The 11,294-nt window shown below is 33.8% G+C and overlaps 1 pseudogene; it reads left to right on the top strand.

Moving 5' to 3' along the window:
* The first annotated feature begins 8,335 nt into the window (after positions 1-8,335).
* Positions 8,336-9,179, top strand: LOC149565265 (putative CCR4-associated factor 1 homolog 6 pseudogene; annotated as a pseudogene).
* The last annotated feature ends 2,115 nt before the right edge of the window (positions 9,180-11,294 follow it).

The following is an 11,294-nucleotide window of genomic DNA, read 5'->3' as shown; positions in this document are numbered from 1 at the left end:
TTTGTCCAAAAATGAAGACACAAAAAGATGCCAACAGTTGGGTCACTTTGCTATTGAATTGTGCAAGCACCCTTTGAATTTTATAAGGTACAGCTCCCCGATTGGATATATAATGAATAAGATTTAAGAAACTTGTTTAATCTGAAAGTGAAGGCTACCCACACTATTCTTGGATAGGGGGCAAATTATTACAACTGAAATAGAATGGAAAGACTTAGCATACAGCAATGGAAGCATACAATCTTCACATTCAGAAAGAAAAAGAAAGATTAAACAAATAGGAACAGCCCCTGCAAATAAATGAATTCAGTAGTAGAATTCGATTTCATTATTCAGTCTCGATTCACACCTAAACCAAGAGTGAGAACAATCTAAAGCATACAATCTTCAAAATGATGAAATCCTCATTCAACTCAAAAACAATATTATTTCTGAATACTACTAATAGTCAAATTATTTCAGAAAACTAAAGAAGGAATCTAAAGTGAATAGCTCTGAACACAATCAAAAACTAACCCCCTTCACACAATCTAAATTTTTCCTGAATATACAACACACAGTCTGTAAAAATAGTAGAATCTTCAAGACTCTCCACACCCCGAAAAAGAGAAGCACCCCGTCTACCCTTCTTCAAAAAAAGAGTAACCCCTATTACATCCAAATCTTTTCAATAAATAATGTCTCTAGTTAGTGAAGGTAACCGTTTCTTGGAAATTCTTTCCCGTGAAATCTCTTTCCACTTTTAATAATTCTTCCTTGGTGATGAATTCCTATCTATAAAAGTTTGTAAAGTCTATTTTAGATCATTATACAGATGTATATAACGTAATATTTTACCTCTTTAAACCGGATATTATTAGAATCTATGAAACTCCATACATGAGATGTGTCGCCACATCATTAGTGGGGAATATAGATATTCCAACACATGTAGGCCTTCAATGTTTTCATACAATCTGGAGACATGCTCGGCATGCTATTCTTTTCATCAGTAGACTGATTGATACCACTGTCCTCAACATTTCATTTGATGATGAATAAGTATGAAGTGCAAACTGAATATGATGCATGGAATGACCAGTTCAAGTAATGGTGCGTGATCCACAAAGGGTCATCTATCAAACAACTCATGTGAACATCTTTGTATTGTGACCTCGATATACCCCTCATGGTATGGACATCTCCTTCCAAGCTTGGGTGTAAACTAGACTTCATAGGTGCATAACCCGATGCTGGTACTCCTCTGCATTTCATGGATGAGTTCATCCTTTTGTATGGGCATCGTGGACTGAGTTCAAACACTCGGTCTTGTCGAGCATTTGGCTAACAAACTTATGTCTTAAGCTACAAAGCTTAGTGAAAACTTGTTATCTCTTTCCCGTGGATATCACTCTGGCTTCGTGAGTGAGTTGGCGTCCATCGTGACAAGGATCTATCGGGGGCGTCACACACCTCTTTTTCTCTCCATATTTAACAGGACAACTAACATGCATTCTTCACGAGACTGGCTCGGTGGATTTTCTTATGCCCTGCCATGCAGACGACTCTTCATCATGTCATTGTCCTATAAACTCAAGGAAGTGTCCGACTGGCATACATCAATGGGAGTGCATTGGGCTTGGTGGAGATTGGAATGATAATCACCCAACAGTGATTCCTTCCATGAGATCCGAGTTCCTCCATTCTTTGTGACATCTATGTCTTGCGGGTTCCTGTGCTTAGTTTGGATGTGAGCGTCTTTGATGAAACTGCCCATGCATATGGGTGTTGATGATTTTAGTCGATGTTTCTTGTCTTCTACACTTCGACCTCGATGGATACCATTGGACAATCCTCAGCCTTGTACTCTATAAACAGCTCCGATGCACTTTCATGTTTGGAATTCCGCCCATGATACACCTCAAGTATAATGTAAAACAGTTTCATGCTCACCTAACAATATCCATCAAAGGAAACATGATTATTTGTTTTGTTAATGCATGTCTGAAGGTCAATTGTTATTTGTGGCCAACGTCCTATCAATACTTGCCATCATACATGCTGCCACACCCTTTCAATGGCCTTTTGAAACATCCACACACTTCCTCCAATGACTCAGCCACATCTAGTTTCGAAGAAGACACATGGTAGCAATCATCATCTGCAATATACTCGGACCCAGGAAAGGGATGTGAAATACTGAGAGTCAGTGATGTCTATGATCTCTATAATTAGATGACACTTTATATTACCCCCCTCAAGAATTCATTACTAGTTTTCCATATCTATCGAGAACATCACAGACTATCATCACCAATTTTGAATCTAGTCAGATTCTTACTAATGGTTTGTCTATTATTTATGGAAAGATGTGCCTGAACTTTGAGTGACAATTTAATTTGGTTCTAAATGCTCCACGATGACAAGGATGTCTTCAAGACTCCAATATACACATTTCTCAATCTGGATTATTGCCAAAAACATAATAATAATTTGAACTAGGATTTCTCAATAGAAAAGGTTTCCAAATCTCCCAACATCCTTTTGATCATGAATTATCGTGTTGCTTGTAACTAAGAATCTGGACCTGCACCTTTAGATCAGTGAATATAGATATTCAAAATCTTGATTTTGAGCAGGGTCTTATACCTGGATTTGCATTGTTGAGCCATGAACTATGTTGTTGAACTTGAACCAATTCAACAGGTACAAAGTGGTCTAGAACCACTTTGTACCAACCAAGCCTATTTGATTTGGCACATGTGTTATTCAATTAGCTATTATGACAATCAATCTAAGTATTACCTTCACGAAACAAAACCTCATAAAGCATTTTCCAATATGTATAAGGGAGGGATTGAAGATCAAATAATGAAAACATTGTCAAGGGGACCAAGTTTTCAAGTTTGAAAATGGGGTTAAAATACCAACTAACAAAATGTTACTTTTGTAAGATGGGATCTTAGCTCTGCATTCTCAAATTTCAAATATTTATATCATCTTTCTTCAAACTTAGCTCAAACCACCCAACATAAAGGAATTTTTTGATTTCTCAAATAATTCAGCATGACTTCAGTGACATGATCACATTGTAATGTAATAGTGGTGGATGGATTCAATTCTATATAGCATGAATATGTTGGTCAGCTTGAGAGATGTCCAATAATGGAGGAAAATAAGGTCACAACAATGCCACATTAAAAATTGGATGTAACCCCAAAAATAGTGGCAAATGAAGTTCAAAAGAATTCTCACCAACTTGTTTCTTAATGGTATATGGGACATACTGAATAGGACAAAGATTTATATTAGGTCCTTGGAGGTGCTCCTTCTGAAGATGTAGCTCCATATATTGTCACCACTATGGAAATGATAGGGAGTTCTATGTTGATCATGTCTTTCCTTATACTTCTTATTGCTCTACTCTAAAATATCATGAACTTGTTTCTATAATTATTTTATCTTTTCAATAATGTTTTCTTCTTTATCAACCCCCTTTTCAATATTTAATGACTAACTAGATCGCAAGATAGGTAGTGCTACGTCTATAGGTGTCAATGGTTGATACCCAAGACAAATCTCAAATGGACTGTATCCTATAGTAGTGTGGAGTGCATGGTTGTAGCTATGTTTCACATAAGGCAAGGTTACATCCCATGTACATGGGTTTTTAGAGTTATACATTTGAAGGATATGGATAATCATTCTATTGACTACCTCCATTTGGCCATCTGTTTGAGGATGGGATGTTGTGGACTTTGTCAAATTTGTGTCCATTCTAGTCCATAGTGAAGACCAAAAATTATTGATGAACCTGCTATCCCTATCAGAAATAATGCTTTTTGGCAACCCAAAATGAACCCAAACATGTTCAACAAATAGCTTGGTAGTCTCCTCTACTAAAATCATTTTTTTACAAGCCACCATGATAGCCATTAAAAAAAATTCTATCTACTGCCACATATATATACAATTATTTCCCCTTTTGCTACTTGGAAGCCTAGACATAAAATCCATTGAAACAAAATACAATGGTTTATCAGGGATAGGTAATGGTACATAGAGGCCCAACTTACAATTTGAAGGCTTTGCAATTGCACATGCTACACAAGATTTTGTATATAAAATGATATTGTGTTTCATTTTTTTCCAATAAAAATACTTTTGGAGAATTGCAGTAGTCCTACCAATACCAAAATGTCCTGCCACCTGGCTATAGTATGATTCCCATATCAGTTTCTTTATTTCTTCACTAGGGGCACATATGTTACCAATATGACAAAGTAACCCATCATGTATATAAAATTCAAGAACATGCTTCCTTCTAAGACTGTATTGTAAATGTCACAAAAATCAGGATCATCACCATATAGTTGAGCCCAAGTTTTTGTTTGATGGCCACATGAATCCAACACCACTATCAAGCCTATGATTGGAGGCCTACTCAAATAGTCTACTACTTTATAACTGCTTCCTTTTTTTATGATGAATATTGAGGTGCAATTGTTGCAAATAAGTTGACTGCCTCTGATGCTTATCATTCTGCAACTTGCCTTGTGTTTGTAAGAATTGAAGAGGTTTATAATCTGTATGCATCACATTTTCCTTTCCCAAGATATAGTGCTTCCACTATTTACAAGCCTGAACAATGACATACAACTCCTTGTCATGGGTGGGGTATCTTTGTACTATAGCAAAAAATGTCTCACTATGATATGTAATGGTGTGCTCTATAATGCCCCACCAAGGAACCTAAAAGAGATAACCTAAAGTTTCACTAAGTTTGTTAAACATAATCATAAAGTTGGCCTAAAAGAATTCAACAATACTACAAGAAAAGTCAACTAGGGGTAGGCATTACACCTTTGAAAATGCAATTTAGTAGAACCTTAAAAAAAACTTTAAAATATATTTTTTATTATTTTTATTATTTCATGATATTCACTGTATGGTAGTAGCAATTATGAACTCTAGATCCTTGGTATGAGAGTCTTTATAGATTTAGATGTGTGGAGATATGGACTCATTCTGAATTTTGTATATATCTTATTTTGGTTATATAACTAACTACGAGAAGTTTGGTTTATTCTATTGTTCCATTGATTGTTCTGGATTTGGATGCCCTCGTGGCTTATGGTTCCTTAGCTATATTTAGAAAAATATAATTATCTTCTGATTTTATAGGTTGGTGTGCTCTAATTCTGCCAGGTTTTATAGCATTAACAATTTGTTAGATCTATCTCTTTTCCATCATAGTAGATGTGAACAATTTTCTTTTTTATTTTTATTTTTTAAGATAGACATAGAGCTCTATGTTGGAAAGATGGTTTGGTCTATATGACCTTTTTAATATCTCAACTAAATGAGATAATTAAATAGTGCAATTTGTACCATAGGCTGGTTCTCTATCTATATGCTTTGTAACAGGGTAAGTTTTCATATTCCAATGGCAAAGAACTAGAATTTTGATTTCAAGTAATAAGAACAGAAGTGATGAATAATGTTAAGTAGTATTTCACTATGTTTATCTTAATGTTTGAGATCTTCCATGTTGCCACCTACTTTAATTGGTAGTATTGCTTCTACATATTTATTGTGATGGTATAATTGTTTTGAGTACCAGATATAGGCATTGATGAGGTCGATGATCTTATTAATCTAAGCTTTTTTTTAGATGTATTCTAATAGATTTTGATGTTGTTTGAAAGATTAGATGCTTAGAACTCATAGATTTCCTTTGTTTGGCTAACCCAAAGGCCGGTATGTAGTGTTGTGGGGTCCTATCTCTTGATGCCTAGAGTATTAGAAGCGGGACCAGGGTGGTAGTAGTGTGCCCCTATGCCTCTTGGTATTCCTTCGAAATAGGATAGAATGTGAAGATATTTAGACAGATGAATTTGGTTTGATTGTTTTCTCTTTATTAGTCATTTTCAATAGTTGAGCTATAGCTAATGTTAATACTATATTAGGTTTTGGTATCTATTTTGATTTTCATTTGAGGCCATTAGGAAATTTTCTATTCTACCTTATATATGTTTTATATAGCTTGATAAGTTTAGGAGAGTATATTAGAGATCTCTTGATATAGTTTACAGCTATGCTAATGAGTTTAGCAACTATAAATTTAGATCTAGATAGTTTCTTCATTTAAAGAATTTTGTAAGCTTTATCATTAACCAGTTTGATTGGGAAGATAGTTAGATAGGGATGTTTGTACTTGGCAACTATGCAAGAACATAAAGAAAGTGATGGAACTTCTTTAAAGAGATCTTGTGATGTATCAAGAAGCTTTATGCTCAAACAATTTCATTTAAATTTGATCTTTGTAATGTAATATTTGAGATAAAAACAATTTCACTAAGGTATGCTCCTTTTATGCTGTAATAATAAAGGACCATGCTCCTGAGCTAAATTGGAGGTTTTCTTTCCTCGTTCTTTCCTACTAGTGCTCATTTGAATGGTGGAACGCTATTGTATTTATTTATTTTATTAATAATGAATTATCATGGCCATTGGTCGTTTACCGATAGTTTTTAAAAAAATTATTATTATTTCAAATCAATATCCCTAGTAACTCTAGACCCCATGGACCCATTTGAATTTTTTTCACCATCTTTCTATTTACCATAAAGAAACCTTTAGACATAAATTTGAATATATTCTCTATATCCCATGAATTTTTCAAGTCAAATTTTGATAGAATTTGAATCCCTCTTTGAACTAATAAATTTACAAATGACTGTCAAACCTTCTATTATGATTCCATCCATCAAATCTCTCCTATAGGATCATTCATCACAAATACCTTCACCAATCAAGATCTTTGTTTCTTTAGTATTTTTTTCTTTCTTTATTTTTTGGTAAAATTCCCTTAAGATGTGTTCTCATAGATTTTTATTATTGTAAAATATGCATAAAAGATATTTGTTGAGAATTTATTAGTGCAATCAACATGTTTAAAATTGGTCCCATAAACCTTTCAATAACAACATAGAGGGGGATATTATTAGATATTTTAGATAGAGTTGTTGGCACAAAGATAATTTTTTGAATGCCAAATCAATTCGTCTCCTCCACTCCACAAATATATGCAAGAAATAGACTAGTTTATTTTCCAATTGACCTTTTAGACATCTTTCATGTCCTAGTCGTACATTGTACAACAAGGTACTATAGCTAGTTATATAACTATATACAATTGTTGCACAACTAAAAGTTAGTTTTACTTATAGATGGACTTTTAACTCAAAGATTTGACTTTTTCACTAGATGTGCAAATATAATGGTTAAGTGAAGGACCAATAATGTCCATCACATATTGATATTTGTTTATTTTAATATTATAAAATTATAGATTACATGACTTCCAAAAAAAAACTTATTGTTAATAATTAAATGAAATAAATAAACATATTATAATTATTTCAATTAACAATAACAGATTTCCACAATCCATATCTAATATCATTTATTTCTAAATTCCATATCCAAATATATATATATATATATATATATATATATATATATATATATATATATATTTCAATGAAAACAACTTTTATAATTTTTAATATTTTATAACCTCTAATTAAATATAAATCTAATCTAAATCTAAAAGTATAATTAATAATTTATTTACCAAATATTATTATTTTTTATTTCCTATCTCTAGATAGAAAAAAGAAGATCATTTTTTTTCAGTAACTGATCTTCCATTCATATTCTTACAATATGCAACCTACATATCTATATGCAATTGCTGCCGAACTACAAATTAATAAGTTTCACTTGTAAATAGACTCTAAGCTCTAAATAAGATTTAACTTTTTTAAACTAAAAATAAAAATACAATAATTGGGTGAAAAGTCAATAGATATGAGTGCATAGAAATGGTAAAAATTCATGCATTCCAAGTTTTATTTTCTCGCTACATATATTTTAATGTATGAACACTATAAATTACAATACATGAATTCAAAAAAATCTTCTTAGAATAAATAGATAAAATAAAGAAACATATTAATATTATTAATCATATATATATATATATATAAGTCAGCCAATTAAATATATATACAAATCTAAAATGTTTTATTTTTTTATTTTGTGAATAATATAATTTAAATTAAAATGTACTAAAAATAACCTTCTCATACCAAATGCTATTTATAATCTCTTCAAGACCAAACTGAAGGTCGGCTGCCTAAATATAAACGGAAAGAGACGCGATGCTTTAACCTCGAGTTCAAAAAGCCAAAAAGAGGAGCAGTGTTTAAATAGAGGAAAAGGGGCTAAGAGATTTATCATCAAAATTAAACTTATATTTATCTCTCCGATTTTAAATTCATACATCTCTGCAATTTGAGTTGTGTGATCAGAAATTATAATAAGTTTTAATGGGGGCTTTCCAGAAAAGAAATCCAGTTGTCATTAGGGAAGTGTGGGAACATAATGTGGAGGAAGCAATTGAAGAGATCCGAGAGGTGGCTGAGAAATTTCCGTATGTGGCGATTGATACAGAGTTTCCAGGAATAGTTGTGAAAGCATCTGGGCAATTCAGGAGCAAAGAAGACTACCAGTACGCCACTATGATGTACAATGTAAACATGCTTTCTCTTATTCAATTAGGTCTGACCTTTGCAGATAAAGATGGAAATTTCCCTGATTGTGAAACAGGGCAGCCCTGTGCTTGGCAATTCAATTTCAGGGAATTCGATCCAATGCGTGATGACCATGCCCCAAGCTCCATTGAGCTTCTCAAACAAAGTGGTATTAATTTCAAAAAGAATAAAGAGATGGGTATTGATGCTCAAAGATTTGGACAGCTGCTTAGGTCTTCTGGCATTTTTTGCAATGAGAATGTTCACTGGATTGCATTTCATGGTATATATGATTTTGGGTATCTTGTTAAGCTTATTTCTAATGGTTCAAGATTGCCTCGCAATTCATACCTGTTCGATGAGGTTGTGAAAATGTATTTCCCTACTATTTATGATGTGAAGTATTTGGTTAAGCACTGTGATGGCTTGTATGGAGGGCTTAATAGACTTGCTGAGTTGCTCGAGGTGGAGAGAGTTGGGACTTCCCATCAAGCTGGTTCTGACAGCCTGCTTACTTGCTCTGTTTTCATGAAATTGAAAGAGACATTTCCTGAGACATTTCTCCACAGATTTCAAAATATGGTGTACGGACTGGGCTAGGGCATTAGCTTTACTTTGTAGTTGCAAAATTAATTAAAAATTCATTTGGTCAAAACTGAGTTCAATTTTCAAGCTGGTTACCATCAAGGCAAATATTTGTACACTATTCTTAAATGCATTTTCCTGCATAATAGATTTATATATAATTTATAGATTGATTCTACGCCTATGTTCTTAAAAGGGTTCCCATTACCTATTAGATACTAAATTTCACAGTCTAAAAGTATAAAGCAAGTTAACTAGACCATAAAGAGATCTAGTCTCTACACAATTTGTGCGGACTCGCTGAGAGCTAGCATGTACATTAATGCAACTGGATCGTTTTAAGATGTGCTGGGTTTTGTAAATGGATCACTCGGCAAGAAATGGGAAAGTAAGTAAAAGGAATCTTATGCAATGTCAAAAGTTTAAATAGGACGTGATACATAAAATTTCAGTCCATGTTTGGTTCACAAATAATTAGTCCTGAAATTTAAATCTTACAAGTATTAGAAAATAAATAATAAGAATATATATGTAAAGTCAGAAGACGGATATCTAATAGTTAAATATTGATTGGATCAATAAAACTTGGAAATAAAACATATGTAAAAATGACACAAGAAGAAAAATATGGTTCACTCAAATTTGACTAAATTCATCAAATGGCGAGTCTAATGTTTAATATACAGCAAATTGAACTGATTACAGAATGTCAGCCAATATTAAATTAACTCCTGGTCCCTTTGTCAAATAATAAACGTTGTTTGAGCTTTCAAAGGCGCTGCCCCTTGACCCTATCTTGGAGCACTGATTTCAAACTGTGAAACTGTGGACAAAATTGAGGAAAAAATTAGCTTATGGGACTCCATATGAAAGCGAGCGAGAAGAGAGCATACACGTGTATGCAAGGGTGGAATAATTCATCAGTGCTATGTAGTGCTGATTTAGCAATAGAAGCTAATGCATAATTCATGTGTTCAACCATGACCTGAATCTAGGTAGTGGTTTCAATGCATGATGGATTGACAACAAGTTATCTTATCATTAAAATATGTTCCTATTAAATATAAAGAAATGAAAGTACATTTCGGAATCAACAGTTACAGAATTACCCTTATACCAATGCCCAGCACTGAATCTTGGCTCAGAAGATACTGTTTTACAATCATAACATGAACCAATTTGCCAAAAATATACCAAAAAAAATTGTTACTCTTACTGATAAAACCACTATGATAACTTGAACCAGGCAGTCCGTGGGAGCGGGCCATAAGTAAGCCCATTTAAGTTTGAAGCCGTCATGAGTGATTTCATTGTGGGGATTAGGCATCCAGTCTTCTCATGGAAGAGCAGGTGGTGCTAGTGGGGCTCCAATAACCAGAGCGGGGTGGTTCTTGCTACAAGGAGGAGCTGTAGAGACTAGCTGATGGGCTTCATCCACAGGAGGGGCACTGGAAGAAGCTTCCAACAACTTCTTTCTTTTAATCTGATATAAGAAATGTTTCAGGGTACAATCAAAATCAAACTCCACTTTATCCTCGACTTTAAACTCATAGGAAATCTCCTCCTTTCTGAAGATTTCAGCACACTCATTTATGACTTTGAGAGGGTTTTGCTCTTTGCCCTATAGAATCATAGTGACTTGCATGGTAATTGTGATATTGCTATCAGGATTTAACTTTGTGATTTTGCTTCAAACTCATTGACCCATGTTTCATGAGTAGTGATTCAACATGAATCCATCCCTCATGAGAATAAATGGAACACTTAGTACTTATTGGATCTAGGTGATGCTCATAGGGGTGAAGCACCGGGACTTCCCAGGAGGTCACCCATCCCAATACTACTCCAGCTTGAGTGCACTTAACTATGGAGTTTCCTCCATGGTTAAACCCAAAGCTTGCAACCCCATTTGCAAAACCTTCACCAAGTGTTGTGCCTTATGAACCATTCATTAGAAAGCCCCTTAAGCTCATCAATTGATAAGTAGGAGATCATTTCCACAGCAAGTCAAATTGTGATATTGCTATCAGGATTAATTGTGTCATTTTAAGTCAAACTCATTGACCCATGTTTCATGAGTAGTGATTCAACATGAATCCATCTCTCATGAGAATAAATGGAACACTTAGT

The sequence above is a fragment of the Cupressus sempervirens genome, chromosome 3 (assembly GCF_028749045.1).
Source record: "Cupressus sempervirens isolate cs-2001-9-10 chromosome 3, ASM2874904v1, whole genome shotgun sequence".
Lineage (NCBI taxonomy): Eukaryota > Viridiplantae > Streptophyta > Pinopsida > Cupressales > Cupressaceae > Cupressus > Cupressus sempervirens.
Note: the sequence above shows the minus strand (reverse complement) of the source record. Positions and strands in the feature narration are given on the sequence as shown.